The sequence below is a fragment of the Muntiacus reevesi genome, chromosome X, assembly GCF_963930625.1.
Source record: "Muntiacus reevesi chromosome X, mMunRee1.1, whole genome shotgun sequence".
NCBI classification, from domain to species: Eukaryota; Metazoa; Chordata; class Mammalia; order Artiodactyla; family Cervidae; genus Muntiacus; species Muntiacus reevesi.
This window is the reverse complement of record NC_089271.1, coordinates 144,028,724-144,049,448: the sequence shown is the minus strand read 5'-3', so window position 1 is coordinate 144,049,448 and position 20,725 is coordinate 144,028,724.

Genomic DNA, 20,725 nt, shown 5'->3' with positions numbered 1-20,725 from the left:
TTTGATATTTTGACACCAGTGTTTTGCAAGAGCTTCAGAAAAAAACAGCTGCATCATTTGCTAGATAATTTACTTGAGTATGGAACATCTTTTCATGTTCTATTGGTCATTTAAACATCTTACTTTGAGAAATGTCCATTCAAATATTTTGCTTAAACACCCGTTAATATTTTCAGTACACTATAGGTAAAGAATCCATTTGCAAGGATGAGGTAGCTCCATATGTACTACATGTTCACCATGCATTATTAAAAGAAAAATGAAGGATAGGAGGTTAAGTATAATATATACAGGTGGCGCTAGTGTCAAAGAACCTGCCTGCCAGTGCAGGAGACGTAAGAGACACAGGTTCGATCCCTGGGTCAGGAAGATCCCCTGGAGAAGGAAATGGCAGCCCATTCCAGTATTCTTGCCTGGAGAATCCCTTGGACAGAGGAGCCTGATAGGCTACAGCCGATGGTATCGCAAAGAGTCAGACACGACTGGAGCAACTTAGCACAACACACACATACATACACATACTCACAAATACCAACATAAAGCCCTTCAGCTCACTAAAGGGAGAGATTGTGTCTTTCAAAGTGATATCTTGATATCTCATCAGGCCTCTTGCTACCTGATTGTTTAAGGGACTTTTAAAAAATTTCTCCTAATAGACCATTCTATTATCCTTGCATTGTAACATGTATCCTTGCATGTATCCTTGCATGTCAAAATATTTTCTTGTACTTACACAAAGTCCTTCCCTTCCATGAATTCTGAGTCCTTTTCCAGATGTTATGCTATTAACCTACTATTTAACAGAAAAGGAAGCAAGGCTTAGAGAGGTTATGTGTCTCGGCCAAGGTCACCCAGCTATTAAATGGAACACCTGCCTAAGGTCAAAGCCCTCACTCCTAATCTCTACTCTGCAACAGTTGGTATTTAATAAATACTAACAACAACTACAGCAACACTGCTAAATGGATTCCCATCATTTCCTTAAAGCTCCTACTCATTATCCCAGAATAGATGTTACTTCTTTTAAAACAGTTTTATTGAGATATAATTCACACACCATACAATTAAGTGTACAAGTCAATAGTTTTTAGTGTACATTTTCATATCAAAGAGAAATACCATACCTTAGCAATGATCCTGCCCCCATGCCTCTATCCCTTCAGCCCTAAGTGAAAGTAAGAGAAAGTGAAAGTCACTCAGTTGTGTCCAACTCTTTGTGACACCATGGACTATACAATCCCTGGAATTCTCCAGACCAGAATACTGGAGTGGGTAGTCATTCCCTTCTCCAGGGGATCTTCCCAACCCAGGGATTGAACCCAGGTCTCCCAAATTGCAGGCAAATTCTTTACTAGCTGAGCCACAAGGGAAGTAAACATTAACCTATTCTCTGTCCCTATAGATTTCTTTTTCCTGGACATTTCCTAAGAATGGACTCATAAAATGTGGTCTTTTGTTATTGGCTTTTCTCACTTAGCATATTTTCAAGGTTAGTCCATTGTGCACCATGTATTAATTTCTTTTTATGCCTGAACAATATTCTGTTGTATGGATATGAACATTTTGTTTATCCATTAGTCCATTGATAGATATTTGGGCTGTTTTCATCTTTTGCTTGTTACGGATAATGTTACTATATAGATTTATGTACAAGTTTTGAGCGGACATAATGTACTTATTTCTCTAGGGTAGATATCTAGCAATTGAATTGCTGTGTCATACAGTAACTCTATGCTTAATTGTTTCAGGAACTGCCATATTGTTTTCTAAACTGGCTGACCATTTTACCTTCATTGTGTATACTGCTGGATACTTACCAGCAGTGTGTAAGGGTTCCAATTTTCCCATATCCTTGACAACACTTTATTTTCTGACTTTTTGACTGTAGTCATTTTAGCAGAGGTGAGTGATATCTTATTGTGGTTTGGATTTACATTTCACTGATGGTTGATGATATTGAGCATCTCTCCATGTGCTTATTGGCAACTAGTATATATTACTAGGAGAAATGTCTATTCAAATCCTTTGCCCATTTTTAATTGTGATATTTGCCTTTTTATTATTGAGTTGTAAGAGTTTTATTTGCTTTTTTTACCAATTGATTTTTTAAATTAATTAATTAATTAATTTTACTTTACAATATTGTATTGGTTTTACCATACATTGACTTGAATCTGCCATGAGTGTACATGTATTCCCCATCCTGAACGCCCCTCCCACCTCCCTCCCTATCCCATCCCTCTGGGTCATCCCATTGCACCAGCCCTGAGCACCCTGTATCATGCATCAAACCTAGACTTGTGATTCGTTTCACATATGATATTTTACATGTTTCAATGCCATTTTCCCATATCATCCCATCCTCGCCCTCTCCCACAGAGTCCAAAAGACTGTTCAATACATCTGTGTCTCTCTTGCTGTCTCGCATACAGGGTTATCGTTACCTTCTTTCTAAATTCCATATATATGCGTTAGTACACTGTATTGGTGTTTTTCTTTCTGGCTTACTTCACTCTGTATAATAGGCTCCAGTTTCATCCACCTCATTAGAACTGATTCAAATGTATTCTTTTTAATGGTTGAGTAATAGTCCATTGTGTATATGTATCACAGCTTTCTTATCCATTCATCTGCTGGTGGACATCTAGGTTGCTTCCATGTCCTGGCTATTATAAACAGTGCTGCGATGAACATTGGGGTACACGTGTCTCTTTCGATTCTGGTTTCCTCAGTGTGTATGCCCAGCAGCAGGATTAGGTCATATGGCAGTTCTATGTCCAGTTTTTTAAGGAATCTCCACACAGTTCTCCACAGTGGCTGTACTAGTTCGCATTCCTACCAGCAGTGTAAGAGGGTTCCCTTTTCTCCACACCCTCTCCAGCATTTATTGCTCGTAGACTTTTGGATAGCAGCCATTCTGACTGGCGTGTAATGGTACCTCATTGAGGTTTTGATTTGCATTTCTCTGATAATGAGTGATGTTGAGCATTTTTTCATGTGTTTGTTAGCCATCTGTATGTCTTCTTTAGATAAATGTCTGTTTAGTTCTTTGGCCCGCTTTTTGAATGGGTCTTTTATTTTTCTGGAATTGAGCTGCAGAAGTTGCTTGTATATTTTTGAGATTAATTCTTTGTCCATTGTTTCATTTGCTATTATTTTCTCCCATTGTGAAGGTTCTCTTTTCACCTTGCCTATAGTTTCCTTTGTTCTGCAAAAGCTTTTAATTTTATTTATTTATTTATTTATTTATTTTTAAGTTTTTAATTTTAATTAGGTCCCATTTGTTTATTTTTGCTTTTATTTCCAATATTCCAGGAGGTGGGTCATAGAGGATCCTGCTGTGGTTTATGTAGGAGAGTGTTTTGCCTATGTTTTCGTCTAGGAGTTTAGTAGTTTCTGGTCTTACATTTAGATCTGTAATCCATTTTGAGTTTATTTTTGTGTATGATGTTAGAAAGTGTTCGAGTTTCATTCTTTTACAAGTGGTTGACCAGTTTTCCCAGCACCACTTGTTAAAGAGATTGTCTTTTCTCCATTGTATAGTCTTGCTTCCTTTGTCAAAGACAAGTTGTCCATAGGTTTGTGGATTTATCTCTGGGCTTTCTATTTTGTTCCATTGATCTATATTTCTGTCTTTGTGCCAGTAGCACACTGTCTTGATGACTGTGGCTTTGTAGTAGAGACTGAAGTCAGGCAGGTTGATTCCTCCAGTTCCATTCTTCTTTCTCAAGATTGCTTTGGCTATTCGAGGTTTTTTGTATTTCCATACAAATTGTGAAATTATTTGTTCTAGTTCTGTGAAAAATACCGTTGGTAGCTTGATAGGGATTGCACTGAATCTATAGATTGCTTTGGGAAGTATACTCATTTTCACTTTATTGATTCTTTTGGTCCATGAACATGGTATATTTCTCCATCTATTTGTGTCCTCTTTGATTTCTTTCACGAGTGTTCTATAGTTTTCTATAGGTAGGTCTTTTGTTTCTTTAGGTAGATAAATTCCTAAGTATTTCATTCTTTTCGTTGCAATGGTGAATGGAATTGTTTCCTTAATTTCTCTGTTTTCTCATTGTTAGTGTATAGGAATGTAAGGGTTTTCTGTGTGTTAATTTTATATCCTGCAACTTTACTATATTCATTGATTAGCTCTAATAATTTCCTGGTGGAGTCTTTAGGATTTTCTATGTTGAGGATCATGTCATCTGCAAACAGTGAGAATTTTACTTCTTCTTTTCCAATCTAGATTCCTTTTATTTCTTTTTCTGCTCTGATTGCTGTGGCCAAAACTTCCAAAACTATTTTGAATAGTAGTGGTGAGAGTGGTCACCCTTGCCTTGTTCCTGACTTTAGGGGAAATGCTTTCAATTTTTGACTATTGAGGATGTTTGCTGAGGGTTTGTCATATATTGCTTTTATTATGTTGAGATATGTTCCTTCTGCTGCTTTCTGGAGGGTTTTTATCATAAATTGATGTTGAATTTTGTCAAAGGCTTTCTCTGCATCTATTGACATAATCATATGGTTTTTATTTTTCAATTTGTTAATGTGGTGTATTACATTGATTGATTTGCAGATATTGAAGAATCCTTGCATCCCTGGGATAAAGTCCACTTGGTCATGATGTACGATCTTTTTAATATGTTGTTGGATTCTGTTTGCTAGAATTCTGTTACGGGTATTTGCATCTATGTTCATCAGTGATATTGGCCTGTGGTTTTCTTTTTTTGTGGCAACTTTGTCAGGTTTTGGTATTAGGGTGATGGTGGCCTCATAGAATGAGTTTGGAAGTTTACCTTCCTCTGCAATTTTCTGGAAGAGTTTGAGTAGGATAGGTGTTAGTTCACTAAATTTTTGGTAGAATTCAGCTGTGAAGCCATCTTGTCCTGGGCTTTTGTTTGTTCGAAGGTTTCTGATTACAGTTTCAATTTCCGTGCTTGTGATGGGTCTGTTAAGGTTTTCTATTTCTTCCTGGTTCATTTTTGGAAAGTTGTAGTTATCTAAAAATTTATCCATTTCTTCCAAGTTGTCCATTTTATTTGCATATAGTGCTGATATATATATATATATATATATATGATATAGTTTCTTATGATCCTTTGTATTTCTGTGTTGTCTTTTGTGATCTCTCTATTTTCATTTCTAATTTTGTTGATTTGATTTTTCTCCCTTTGTTTCTTGATGAGTCTGGCTGTAAGAGTTTTTATATACTCTGAATACAAATCCCATGGATACATGATTTGTACATATTTTTTCCCATTCTGTGGGTTATCTTTTTACTTTCCTGATGGTATACGTTTAGAAAATTATTTATTTTATGTATTTAGTTTTGGCTGAGCTGGGTCTTTGTTGCTTTGGGTGGACTTTATCTAGTTGTAGTGAGTGGGGGCCACTCTCGGTTGCAGTGCACAGGCTTCTCACTGCAATGGTTTCTTTTATTGTGGAGCACAGGCTCTATGTGCACAGGCTTAAGTAGTTGCAGGAAGCAGGCTCAGAAGGTGTAGCTTGCAGGCTCTAGAGCATGGGCTCAGTAGTCCTGGCGCCAGGCCTAGTTGCTCTGCGGCATGTAGAATCTTCCCAGAGGAGGTATTGAACCTGTGTCCCCTGATTGGCAGGCAGATTCTTATCCACTGTGCCACCAGGGAAGTCCTGATGGTATACTTTGATGCCCTGCAAATTTTATTTTAGATGAAGTTTAATATATATTTTTTATTTTTCTGCTCATTCTTTTGGTGTCAAGATCGTGAAGATTTGTCCCTATATATTTTTCCCCTAAGAGTTGTATCATTTTAAATCTTACATTTAAGTCTCTATTTCTAGTTGATTTTTTGTATATGGTATGAGATAAAGGTCTCATTTCATTAGTTTGCAAATGGCTGTCTAGTTGGTCCAGGACTATTTGTGAAAGGACTATTTTTTCCCATTGAATAGTCTTGGCATCCTTGTCAAAAATCAGCTGAAACATAATTTTATTTCTGGACTCTCAATTCAGTCCTATTGACCTATATGTCTATCATGTGACAGGATGACACTGCTTTGATTACCATTGCTTTGAAGCAATTCGGCAACCAGGAAACATGAGTCCTCCTATTTTATTCATTTCCAAGGTTGTTTTGGCTATTTAGGGTCCCTTGCAATGCATATGAATTTTAGAATAAGCTTGTCAATTTCTACAAAGAAATCAGCTGGGATTATGAAAGGGATTGCATTGAATCTATAGATCAATTTGGGAAGCATTACCATTTTAACACTATTAAAATTTTCAATTCATGAACATGGAATTTTTTTCCCATTTAATTGCATCTTCTTTAATTTCTTTTTTTTTTTAGTTACTATATTATTTTTATTTTTTTTAATTTTTTTATTAATTGGAGGCTAATTATGGACACCTTATCTTTGACAAAGGAGGCAAGGATATACAATGGAAAAAAGACAATCTCTTTAACAAGTGGTGCTGGGAAAACTGGTCAACCACTTGGAAAAGAATGAAACTCGAACACTTTCTAACACCATACACAAAAATAAACTCAAAATGGATTAAAGATCTAAATGTAAGACCAGAAACTATAAAACTCCTAGAGGAGAACATAGGCAAAACACTCTCCAACATAAATCTCAGCAAGATCCTCTATCACCCACCTCCCAGAATATTGGAAATAAAAGCAAAACTAAACAAATGGGACCTAATGAAACTTAAAAGCTTCTTTAATTTCTTAATGGCATCATTTAATTTTCTTCTTTAATTTCAATAGTAGTTTGCAGTTTTCAGAGTATCGATTTTGTGCTTCCCTTATTAAATGTATTTCTAAATATCTCAGTCTTTTTGATACTTTTATAAGTAGAATTGTTTTCTTAATTATCTTGTTCCATTGTTCATTATATTTCTAAGTGTATAGAAATATGGTTGTATTGAAATATCTTTGTATATTCATCTTACATCTTGCAACCTTGCTGAACTTGTTTGTTTTGTTAGTTTATCAGTGGATTCCATAAGACTTCTATACATCAGATTATGTCATCTGGAAATATAGTTCTAATTCTTATTTTTCGATCTGGATGCCTTTTATTTCTTTTTCTTGCCTAATTCTCTTGGCTAGAACCTCCAGTTGTAATGTTGGATAGAAATGGTGACAGCACATATCTTTGTTTTTGCTCCTAATAATAGGGAAAAGATATTCATTGTTTTAGCATTAAGTGTAATGTCAGTGGGGGGCTTCCCTGGTAGCTCAGCTGGTAAAGAATCTACCTGCAATGCAGGAGACCCTGGTTCGATACCTGGGTCAGAAAGATCCCCTGGAGAAGGGATAGGCTGCCCACTTCAGTATTCTTGGACTTCCCTGGTGGCTTAGATGGTAAAGAATCTGCCTGCAGTGTGGGAGACCTGAGTTTGATCCCTGGGTTAGGAAGATACCCTGGAGGAAGGCATGGCAACCTACTCCAGTATTCTTGCCTGGAGAATCCCCACGGACAGAGGAGCCTGGCAGGCTACATACACTCCACGCAGTTGCAAAGAGTCAGACATGCCTGAGAGGCTAAGCACAGCACAGCACATAATGTCCATGTAGGGTTTTTGTAATAACTTTCATTATGCTTAGGGAATTCCTGGTTTGGGGATGTTAAATCATGCTTGCATTTTAGGATAAATCTCTTTTGGTCATAATGTATAATTGTTTTTATATGTTTCTAGATTTGTTTTCCTAGTATCTTGTTGGGGGATTTTTGCATCCATATTCATAAGCAATACTGGTTTGTAGTTTTTTCTTGTCGTATCTTTGTCTGGATTTTGTATCAGGGTAATACTGGTCTCACAAAATAAGAGGATAAGTGTTTCCTTTTCTGTTTTGTTTGTTTGTTTGTTTGTTTTTGTTTGTTTTGAAGAATTTGTGAAGGATTCTTCCTTAAATATTTGATAGAATTCAGCAGTGAAGCCATGTGGCCTAGAATTTTATTCGTGGGTAGTTTTAAAAAATGTATTACTAATTCAATCTCTTCATTTGTTATAGGTCTATTCAGATGGTTTATTTATTCTTGAGATAGTTTTGGTAGTTTGTGTTTTTCTAGGAATTTGTCCATTTCTTCTGTTATCTAATATAAGGGCATGTAATATTTCATATTATTCATTTATAATCTTTTTTCGTATCTATAAGGTCAGTAATACCATCCCCTCTTTCATTTCCAATTCTAGTAACTTGACACACATTTCTCTCTTTCCCTGTCACCCTCTGTCTCATCAATCTAGCTGATGATTTGTCAACATTGTTGATCTTTTCAAAGAATCTGCTTTGGTTTCATTAGTTTTCTCTATTCTCCATTTTCCATTACATTAATTTCTGCTCTAATTATTATTATTTCCTTCCTTCTGCTTGCTTTATACTTAGTTTGCTCTTCTTTCCCAGTATCTTAAGGTGGAAAGTTAGGATGCTGATTTGAGATCTTTCTTCTTTTTTAAATACAGGCATTTAAAGCTATATATTTCCCTTTATACAAGTTTAGCTTTATCCCATCATTTTGAGTACATTGTGTTTCTAAATACCAAAGTTCCACACCATAAGTTCTGGTATGCTGTATTCTATGTTTCATTTTTCTTTAATTTCAAAGCATTTTCTGATATCCAAAGAACAAATGTTCTTTGATGCATTGGCTATTTAGGAGTGTTTTGCTTAATTTCCAGATATTTGTGAATTTCCTAAATTTTTTTTCTGTTGTTGATATGAAATTTTATTTCAGTGTGGTCAGAGAACATATCTTCTATAACTAACTTCTAATCATTTAAATTTATTGAGGGTTGTTTTATGGCTTATTACATGGTCTACCATGAAGAATGTTCAATGTACACTTGAGAAAAATATGTATTTTGCTGTTGTTGGGTGGCATATTCTATATGTCTATTAGGTCTAGTTGGTGCATGGTGTTCTAACATCTTCTATTTCCTGGTTGATCTTCTGCCCAATTGATCTATTTATTATGAAAAAGTGGGTTATTAAAGTCTCCAACTATTACTATTGAATTATCTATTTCTCCCTTTTTTATTGTCAGTTTCTGCTTCATACATTTTGGTCCTCTGTTATTAGGGGCATATATATTTATAATTGTCATATATTACTTATATGTTAACTCTTTTATCATTAAATTCCCTCTTGCTTCCAGTTTTTTGTTTGGCATGGAAAAAACTTAGAAGTAGCTACTCTATTGTAACAATAAGTAAAAAGTTGAATAAACTGAAAATCAAGAACTCTTCTTAGATCCATTAAATGATTGAAGTCACAAAGCAAATACCTGCTCCAGACAGGTGACAGACAGGCAGATACAGAGAATCACAATTTGCTAGAGTAAAATCTATAAACATAAACTTCCCCAGGAACCAGTACTGATATAGGAAAACCTAAACTATAGTTTACGAATTACTAGAAGCTCAATGTGGACAAGTCTGAGATTTAAAACTCCAGAGAGGCCCAATTTAAGGGGTGCGCTCACACTTTTAGAGACCTATGAGGTTTTCACAGTGAATATTAGAGAAAATCTCTTTGTCCTTCTGGAAGGGGAAGGGAAAAGTAGGCATTTTTAAGTGTACCCAGAGTGTTCTATTCTTCTTAATAGTCAAGAAGAACTATTTTTTACCAGAGCCTAATTAGAATTTTCTCCTTCGCCTTTCACTTCTTTTCTTTTCACAGCTATTTGTAAGGCTTCCTCAGACAACCATTTTGCCTTTTTGCATTTCTTTTCCATGGGGATGGTCTTGATCCCTGTCTCCTGTACAATGTCACGAACCTCCGTTCATCGTTCATCAGGCACTCTGCCTATTAGATCTAGTCCCTTATATCTATTTCTCACTTCCACTGTATAGTCATAAGGAATTTGATTTAGGTCATACCTGAATGATCTAGTGGTTTTCCCTACTTTCTTCAATTTAAGTCTGAATTTGGCAATAAGGAGTTCATGATCTGAGCCACAGTCAGCTCCGGGTCAAAATTCTCCAAACCAGGCTTCAGCAATATATGAACTGTGAACTTCCAGATGTTCAAGGTGGTTTTAGAAAAGGCAGAGGAACCAGAGATCAAATTGCCAACATCTGCTGGATCATCGAAAAAGCAAGAGAGTTCCAGAAAAACGTCTATTTCTGCTTTATTGACTATATCAAAGTCTTTGTGTGGATCACAATAAGCTGTGGAAAATTCTGAAAGAGATGGGAATACCAGACCACCTGACCTGCCTCTTGAGGAACCTAAATGCAGGTCAGGAAGCAACAGTTAGAACTGGACATGGAACAACAGACTGGTTCTAAATAGGAAAAGGAGTATGTCAAGGCTGTATATTGTCACCCTGCTTGTTTAACTTCTATGCAGAGTACATCATGAGAAACGCTGGGCTGGAAGAAGCACAAGCTGGAATCAAGATTGTGGGGAGAAATATCAATAACCTCAGATATGCAGATGACACAACCCTTATGGCAGAAAGTGAAGAGGAACTAAAAAGCCTCTTGATGAAAGTGAAAGAGGAGAGTGAAAAAGTTGGCTTAAAGCTCAACATTCAGAAAAATAAGATCATGGCATCCGGTCTCATCACTTCATGGCAAATAGATGGGGAAACAGTGGAAACAGTGTCAGACTTTATTTTTGGGGGCTCCAAAATCACTGCAGATGGTGATTGCAGCCATGAAATTAAAAGACGCTTACTCCTTGGAAGGAAAGTTATGACCAACCTAGAAAGCATATTAAAAAGCAAAGACATTACATTGCCAACAAAGGTCCATCTAGTCAAGGCTATGGTTTTTCCAGTGGTCATGTATGGATGTGAGAGCTGGACTGTGAAGAAAGCTGAGTGCCAAAAAATTGATGTTTTTGAACTGTGGTGTTGGAGAAGACTCTTGAGAGTCCCTTGGACTGCAAGGAGATTCAACCAGTCCATCCTGAAGAAGATAAGTCCTGGGTGTTCATTGGAAGGACTGATGCTGAAGCTGAAACTCCAATACTTTGGCCACCTCATGCGAAGAGTTGACTCATTGAAAAAGACCCTGATGCTGGGAGGGATTGGGGGCAGGAGGAGAAGGGGATGACAGAGGATGAGATGGCTGGATGGCATCACCAACTCGATGGACATGAGTTTGAGTAAACTCCAGGAGTTGGTGATGGACAGGGAGGCCTGGCGTGCTGCGATTCATGGGGTTGAAAAGAGTCGGACACGACTGAGTGACCGAATTGAACTGAATTAGAGTTTTATCAGAGCCTAACTGACCTGGAGGAAGGACAATATCTAATCCCAACACCTCTCTCATCATCCTGTCCCAACTAAATGAGAAGGAGGTGAGGGACTGAAAAGCACTTGTCCTGTCCATATGCAGTTGTTAGGCTCCTATTATTGCCAGTTGATTAATCTACTATTTTTTAACTGTGTTCTTGGGCATCGATTGTTCTGCAACCTAATTCAATCAAATTTGGGCTCCCTTGTAGAAAAAGTTCCTAAGGTCAGTGTTTTAATATTTGTTCCAAACAAAGAAGGAGAACTCCCCACAGCCATCTTCTTACCTGATTTTTTAAAAAATATATTTATTAAAAAAATAAAAATAAATAAAATAGTATCAGCCATGAAAAAAAAATTTTTTAATATATTTATTTATTTATTTGTCTGTATCAGGTCTTAGTTGCGGCACTTGGGATCTTCATTGTGTCATGTGAGATCTTTCATTGAGATACATGGACTCTTTAGTTGCAGCACACTGGCTTAGTTCCTCCAAGGCATGTGGAATCTTAGTTCCCCAACCAGAAATCAAACCCACGTTCCCCGTATTGCAAGGGGAATTCTTAATCCCTGGACCACCAGGGAAGTCCCCTTACCAGACTTTTTTTTTTTTTCAAAAAAAATCTTTTATTAATAATAATAGCACATTTGAATTGAATGTTGATTGGGCATCAATGTCAGAAATACTATATTTTCATTAATCTTCAAACCAATAGCAATTCTTAGAAGTAGAGATAAAGAGACTTCGTGTATAAAAGTACTTCATGGTATTTATTTGCCTAAGCCTGGAAGTGGAAAAGACAGGCTTTGAGCCCTCACTCTCCAAATGCAAACTATTACCCAGTGAAATGAACAACTGCAAACTTTTTAATTTGTCTTCTGCTAGGGAAGATGTTTTTCCTCCTATTTCTCTGAAGGGTACTGCCTTTCCCTTTAAAAGAACGTTACCTGACTTTTTAAAACAATCTAGCCAGCTTACGGCTACCTGGTATCTTCACCAAACCCCTGAATCACTTCCCAATTGCCTCCACAACAACCATTCTGTTTTTAGAGCAACTTTGGCTTGAATGCCTCCATGCTTTGTTGCAAATAAAGTAAGTTCCACTGGGGAAACTTTAGCACCTATATGATTCATGACTTTCTTCTCTCCCCAGGCAAAATCTCTGAGCCAGGGCTCTGGATCTGGGGGTGGAGACAACAGCACTTTTATCTTTGAATGACACTTGTGCTTTAGTACCTGATGTGTTAAAGTAGGCAGAAAGGAAACAACAGCCTGATGTTCTCTCACCTTGCTTCTCATAGTGTGGAACCACACCTTACAGCCAAACCAAGAGTGATAAGGACCCCAGTATTCTCAGTGGTACCATACCCACAGGACAATTTCCATTCTATTAGTGAGGGCTGGTTGGAAGGAAAGAGCCCCCACGTCTCAATTGCACTCACCTGGAGCCTAACCTCGCAATCTCAGTAGTTGAAACAGGATAAGAAATACTGATATACTCCTCTTCTGAGAAAGAAATCACCATGGCTGTGAGCTGCAGGAAGAGGATATCCTGTGTTCTTGGCTGATAGTTAGGAGTGCAATTTTGCTTCCTGTATTTACATTTACATTACATTACAAATGTAATGTAAAGGAAAAAGGGAGAGGTCTAGGTTCAAATACCACAGACTCATATTTCTTGTGAAGTTTTTATAGATTTTCTTGAATAGTTTTCCACTTAATGGTTTCCCTTAAAACCTTTCTAAAGCCTTTAAATTGTTTTGCTTGGTTTTTTTTTTTTTTTTTTATGAATTTCACTAGTTTCACAGGAAAGCAGATCCACAGAGATCCTCACATTGTCATAGCAGAAATTGACCTCCTAGACATTCCTTCTTCCTGGAAGACTTCACTGGCAACTGAGTTAGGTCCTCTTACTCAGTGCTGTAATCTCCCCTTCAGTACTTATCGCACTCTCCTTGTTTCCTCTCACTAAACTATGTGCTACATAGCAATATGAAGGTTGTATCTGTCTTATTGCTTTTTATATCTCCAGGGCCTGGAGCATAGTAGATGCTTATTAAATTATGATTGAATGAAAAGTATATTTCTGATATTTTAATTAAATGGAAAGAACTGTGTCGTAGCAATCAGAAATGTAAATACAGTACTGAGATTGAGATGTGAAATGGGCAGGCAGTGCCTGCCACAGAAAAGGCCTCAAATAATAGATGGATAAAAGAAAGAATGAGAAATAGATTTGGGACTTTTAAAAATTAATTTATTTAATTTATTATGTTTTGGCTGCATTGGGTCTTTGTTGCTGCACATGGACTTTCTCTAGCTACATAGAGCAGGGGCTACTCTTCATTGTGGTGCATGGGCTTCTCATTACAGTGGCTTCTCTTACTGCAGAGCACAAGCTCTAGGTGCATGAGCCTCAGTAGTTGCAGCATGCAGGTTCAGTAGTTGTGGTACATGGGCTTAACTGCTTCATGGTATGTGAGATCTTCCTGGATCAGGGATCAAACCTCTGTCCCTGGCACTGGCTGGCAGATTCTCAACTACTAGACCACCAGAGAAGTCTGGGACTTATTAATAAATGAAACTGAGTAGAGGGCAAGAACATGGACTCTAAGAGCTAAACTGTATGTGTTTGAATTCCTGTTCTACCACTTCTTATCTGTTGCATAGCCTTGCTGTCCTACAATACTATTATTTGTAAAATAGGGGATGATATTAGCACCTACCTCATAGAATTTGGGGGAGAATAAAATGCAATAATGAAATACATATACAACACTTTTTGATATATACCAGCATTTATGTAAGTGCTGTTTTATTTCATTTTCATCACTATGTATTTTTAAGGAAACTAGGATAATTCTGTATATACTATTTCATAACCTGAATTTAAAAGAAAAATAATTAATGATTTTTCCCTTTTACTTACAAAAAGAATAACTTGTCCTCTGAGATAATTTAGAAGATAGAGGTAATCACCACTTGATGTCCAGCATTAGAAAAACATTTTTAATCTCAAATATGAGGACAAGTACAATAAATGGGAAGGGATGAGGGAGGAGTGGGAGTGCAGGAAGGGGTCATCAAGTCACCAGACGTAAGTCTCTCAGTGTAAAATATGGCTCAAGATACCATCATGCTACAATGCCTAAGTCTTAGATTCATGGTGGGAAAAGTAGCCCCTGACTCAGGAACTGGGGCAGGGGTGTAACACGGAGAGGAGGAATGGAGGAAGGGAGGAGTGTGTGAGTGTGTGTGTGTGAGAAAGACAGAGTATGTGTTAGCTTACTGTTTAGTTATAGATAAACTTGGGGTTTCCCTCATGGTTCAGTGGTAAAGAAACCACCTGCCAAGCAGGAGATGTGGGTTTGATCCCTGGATCAGGGAGATGCCCTAGAGAAGGAAACAGCAACCTACTCTAGTATTCTTGCCTGGGAAATCCTGTGGATCTCTAATAGATAGTGAGGTCCTGAATATTTGTTGATTTCACACTCAGATGTCTTAGCCTTATGGCTTTGTAATTATATAATACAAGATCTCTTGAATGAAATATTGAATACATTATCTTTCAAATGTTCCAAATTCTTAAAGTAACATCTTTAAAATTTTATCACGTCTGTTCTCAGTTCTTCAAAGTTCTTGGCATCAAAATTATAATGGCCATAGCTTATTGGGAAGCTAAAGTAGGCATAATTTCCTAGATTTTTAATATCTGGCTTCAATTTGTTAATATGTGCTTACATTTGGGAAAAAAGAGAGAAGCACAATAACACTGAAGCACTGAAGCATTGGAATGACCCATAGAGAGCCATTCTAGGCAGGAACAGAGATATCCACACCCACAGAGCCCACCATGTGCCAGACTATCTGCTTTCAATCCTTGCACTCACCCATGAGAGTATAATGAGAGGAAAACAGGACAATAACTACAATCCAACTGGGTACCTTTCCAGCCAAATACGTGTGGGCTATATATCATGGCAATATGCAAAAAGGTCTCAGCAAAAATGAGTTGCCTCTGATAGAATATTAACCTGGTATCACCACAGTTTGATTGAAGGGTAGCTAGTTGAGGCAAAATCACAAAAGAGTCTTATTTTTCCAAAGCTCCTCAACAGTGCTCTATCATCCCCACCCTCCACTTTCTACTGGATAATAAGCTTCTTTAATTGTATCTCAGTCCTGTTCCCCAACTTTTCAGTTACTTTTGCTTATTAAAATATTTCAGTTAAACTGTTAAAGGTTTGGTTCTATGTCCTTTTAAAATTTATTTTTTCTTGAAATATAGTTGATTTACAATGTTGTGTTAATTACTGATGTGAAACAAAGTGGCTCAGTTATACATATATATTACATACATTCTTTTTCATATTCTTTCCCATTGTGGTTTATCACAAGGTATTGAATATAGTTCCCTGTGCTGTACAGCAAGGCCTTATTGCTTATCCATTCTATATATACCAATTTGCATCTTGGTTCTATGTATTTTAAAACACTGATATCACTTTTGATTCAGAATCCTCCTCATCCCTCTAGGAGATCTAATTTTCTATCTAGAGTCTATCTATCTATCAGTTACCAATTATAAGGTCTATAGACTGACTGTAAGTCTATAAGCTTACATGATTATGTAGCCTGGAAAGTTCCATGATGTGCTGTCTACAAGCTGGAGAGCCAAGAAAGCCAGTGGTGTACTTTAAAAGCCTGAGTTTTGGAGAGCTAACATGTAGGTGCCAGTCTGAATTAGAAGTCCTGAGAACCAGGAACACCAAAGGCAGGAGAAGATCAAAGTACCGGCTCAAGCAATCAGACAGAGAGTGAATTCGACCTTCTGCTTTTCTGTTTTATTTAGGCCCTCAGTGGTATTAGTTGATGTCTACCTGCATTGGGGAAGGCCATCTGCTTTACTCAGTTTACCAATTCAAATGCTAAACTTTTCTAGAAACATCCTCACAGACACACTCAGAAATATTATTCAGTCAGATATATGGGCATCCAATGGCCTGTTGGATACATAAAATTAACAATCACACCCTTTACCGTGGTTTACGCAAATGACTTGACAGTTTGAAGAAGAGGGATATAAAGACAACTCTTTATGTGAATACCAAGGGTAAGATTGCTATCCCACATGATTAATCATCACTGAAGCTCAAGCTTGATTTCTAGAGAATCTGCTGCTAAGGACTCACATCCAAGCATCTCCCTTTCAAGTGTTTCCTTGGAAGACTGGGCCATATCTTGTATGTGACTCTTACCTCATAACCCTCACATGGAATTCCTATAATTCATAGGTCTCTTTGTCCTAGTCTGTATCAGTTTCTGGTAAATCTGTATCTCAATAACTCCCCTCTTCCCAACTCTAGAACTTGTAAGCATGGTAGGATTTATTTTTCATGCTTATCCAGAATTGGGAACTTTGGTAGGGGATTAATCTTAGCCCTTTCTCTACCTGGCCACACCACAACATCATCTTTCAAAAATGTTCTTTCCAGGCTCCCATAGAATCTAGGTAGCTCAAAATCCCAATGGTAATGCAGATATCTGGCAGAGGAATAAGTGAACCTTAACAAGTGATGGGAAGAATTGACTCATTGGAAAAGACGCTGATGCTAGGAAAGATTGAAGGCAGGAGAAGGGGACAACAGAGGAGGAGATGGTTGGATGGCATCACTGACTCCATGGACATGAGTTTGAGCAACCTCTGGGAATTGGTGATGGACAGGGAAGCCTGGTGTGCCACAGTCCATGGAGTTGCAAAGAGTTGGACATGACTGAGGGACTGAACTGAACTGAACATCTTGTAGATATCCCTAAACTTTATGTACTATTCTTTTGGGGTCCTTGGCTTTGGTGAGGGAAACTGATCAAGTGGCTGGTTCCACTATAATTATAGGAGATAAGGAAAGGAAATAGGTTCCTTTCACAAATACTGCACTTCCCCAAACATGAACACAGGTTCCTCCTTCCCAGTACTACACTACTCTTCAGTCTCTCTGTCCTTCAGGGCACATGAGTCCAAAACTAAGACTCTTACATCCTTCCAACTCAGCCTTAGAAATTTAAAAAAATTTTGTTCTCAACAGGTTGTTATCTACTTTCAACTCCTCAGAAAACACCAAGGACAAGAAAAGATTTCAATCAACACCTCAACACTTTAGTGAAGACATCATTACAAGGACAAATTTCACCTATCTTTATTATTTTTAACTAACTTATTTTTAATTGAAGGATAATTGTTTTACAGAATTTTTTTTTCCTTCTGTCAAACATCAACATGAATCAGTCATAGTTCACCTATCTGTAAAACATCACTTCATTACAACCAACGTCCCATGTAGCATAAACTCTAATCTTGGAAAAATACACAAAAGCATGTTTTCATCCAAGAAAATTTGGTGGTTTCAAGCAAAAGACTAATCCAAGATGGATCAAAAAGATAATAGCAAAGAATTGAACCACTGAGAGAACCAAAAATCTACTTTTCAAATTTTGTATTCAATGGTTGCATGTGTGCTCAGTCTCTCAGTCATGTCTGACTCTTTGCTACCCCATAAACTGCAGCCCACCAGGATCCTCTGTCCATGGGATTCTCCAGGCAAGGATACTGGATTGGGTTGCCATGCCCTCCTCCAGGGATCCTCACAACCCGGGGATTGAACCTGCATCTCTTACATCTCCTGCATTGGCAGGCGGGTTCTTTACCACAAGCATCATCTGGGGAGGCCATTCAATGGTTATATCATAGCAATTTACCTACTTTCAGGGGATTCTTTCTAGGTAATTTCTAATTTTCATAAAAGTTTTTCTATATTGCTCTAAATATAGTCCCCTGAATGAAAAGCAACCTATTAGCCTCAGTATGCATGCTGCATGCTAAGTCGTTTCAGTTGTGTTGGACTCCTTGTGACCCTATGGACTGTAACCCGCCAAGCTCCTCTGTCCATGGGATTCCTCTGTCCATGGGAGTGGGTTGCCATTTCCTTCTCCAGGGGATCTTCCTGACCCAGGGATTGTCTCATGTTTCCTGCACTGGCTGGCGGATTCTTTACCACTAGTGCCACCTGGGAAGCCCCATTAACTCAATAGTGGATATATCAGTCAACAAATATTCACCTACCGGGGTCCAGCCCCAGCAGGATCCAGGGGAACCCTCAGGATGAACGGCATCGGCGAGAGACAGACATGTAGGACCGGCCTTGATAGGGCTAAGTCTGTGAGAGGGAGAGAGAGAGAGAGAAAGAAAGAGACCAGACCAGGAATATGCAGCAGAGTCTGGCAGTTGCTTTATTTTTCACCGTAGGCTTTATACCCTAAGTTGGTACATTTCTAAGGGGCAGATAAGCATACAGACTTAGTTTAACATTACATCAGCTTGTCCTTCACGAAACCAGGTGTTCTCTGTATATTTTTTATTTACGAGAGTCTTTTCCCATAGATTCTTTGTACATTATCTTCTGGCCTTGAGTTTAGCAGAAAACAGAAAAGTGGCAGTCTCATGGCACAGCAGGTTGCAACATAATAGAAATACAATCTTGTTAACATAAAAGTCTTTTTGCAGAAATTCTTAGCTAAATTTATCTAAAAAGTTTAGCACACAAAGACTGCAGCTCTGGTGAGGCAGCCCCTGTTTAGCACTCCTGGTTAAAATTAACAATTATCTTATTGTTTTTACACTAGGGCTAAACTCTTATTTTACTATATCTTTAACTATATTAACAATAGTTTCCACTGCACAACCTCAGCATATTAACATCAATCAAACGTTGATCTAATAACCACTTTTAAAACAATAGTTTTTGTATTTTCTAATAGGGCTTCCTCACCCCCCAAAGGGCTCTGTGCCTATTAGGGCCTTTTTTAAGGTTAATCTCTATGTATAATATCTTTTGGCTTTCAGGCCTGTTGACAATTTATGGTTTGCACCTGGTGCAACTTTAAGCAACTTCAGTAGCCGACTCTGTCTTTTTTGTGGTTAATCTATTTTCTTTCTATTAGGTGTCATCTCCAAGGGAACTAGATAGGATTACATTTTCATGGAACAGAAATGCAAAGGATTGCAAAAACAGCAGATATGGCACAAAACAGGCTCTTAGTCTAAAAGTTAATTACCTGCAAGAAGTCACCAGTTGATCTCTATCTAAGCTATTTTCTATTAGGCATATATGTGGCTATAATATTTGTGGGGCTTTTCTCACCCCTCAGAGGGACCTATGCTTAATAGTTTCTTTTGTTAACGTACTGCACTTAGGATGTTTAGAACAATCATGAACATTTTGTGCAATGAGAGCACACATTTATCAAATAAGCCAGAATGCCAGCAAAAGGGTTTGAATTGAAGCATTTCCTTCATCCCTGGCTCCTTCATAGGGTACCAGCATCCAGGAGATTTATTAATTAGGGTTTTAAGTTGATCTTCATTCAGTGAAAGAGGAGGAGGAGAGCTCTCGGCAGGCAACACAAGAATCCGCAGCAGGGCAAACAAGAAGAACAGCAGAAAAGGGGGGAGGATATAGGGTAGGGTAGAGGCCGAGGCCAACCTGGAGGGTCCCTTATCCTAGACGGCCTTGCCTGTCAGGTATTTTCCTCGTGACCTCATCATGGATGGGGTCCTGGATGGCCTTGCCTGCCCGGTATTTTCTTCATGACCTCGTCATGGGCGGGACCTCCCATAATGGCTCCCGACATTCACCAATCACCTACTTGGTACAAAGAATTCTGTAAGTCACTGACTTTGCAAAGTAGAAGACAGCAGATGTGTTTGGGACCCTCACAGATTTTAAAGACAAGTGTATCTAGCTAAGAACAGAACTATGCTTTGCCCACTCTTTAAACCTTGCTAGAAACCATCTAATAATAGTAAAAAAAAAAAAAAAAAAAAGTAATGAATCAACTTTCACTGATGATTCTTTAGGCTCTATGGTACTTACTTGAAATATGTGATTTACTTCTAATAATCCCTGTTTCACAGAGGAAGCACAGAGACCCTGATAAGTAACTGACCCAAAGTCATACATCAGTACAAGTAGCAGAAACATGATTTAAACCCAGACATGTCTGATACCACAACTCATGCCTCTAATCAGCATGATTCCAATGGGTATCATTAATAGAGCTACCTATATGAAGAGTTGTTAATTGTGAGAGAGAATTCAGGAATCACTAGCATTCCTTTAAAAGACAATTATTTTTTAATTTGAGCTTTTGGAGCAATATATCAATATTTCTTTATATCTCTAAAATTAATATATATATATGTGAAATATATGTGTGTATATATATATATACACACACATATATGTCAGATAGATAGATAGATAGATACATGGGCTTCCCCAGTGGCTCAGCAGTAAAGAATCCACCTGTAATGCAGGAGATATGGGTTCTATCCCTGGGTCAAGAAGATCCCCTGGAGGAAGGAGGGCAAGGCAACCCACTCCAGTATTCTTGCCTGGAAAACCCCATGGACTGAGGAGCCTGGCAGGCTCCATG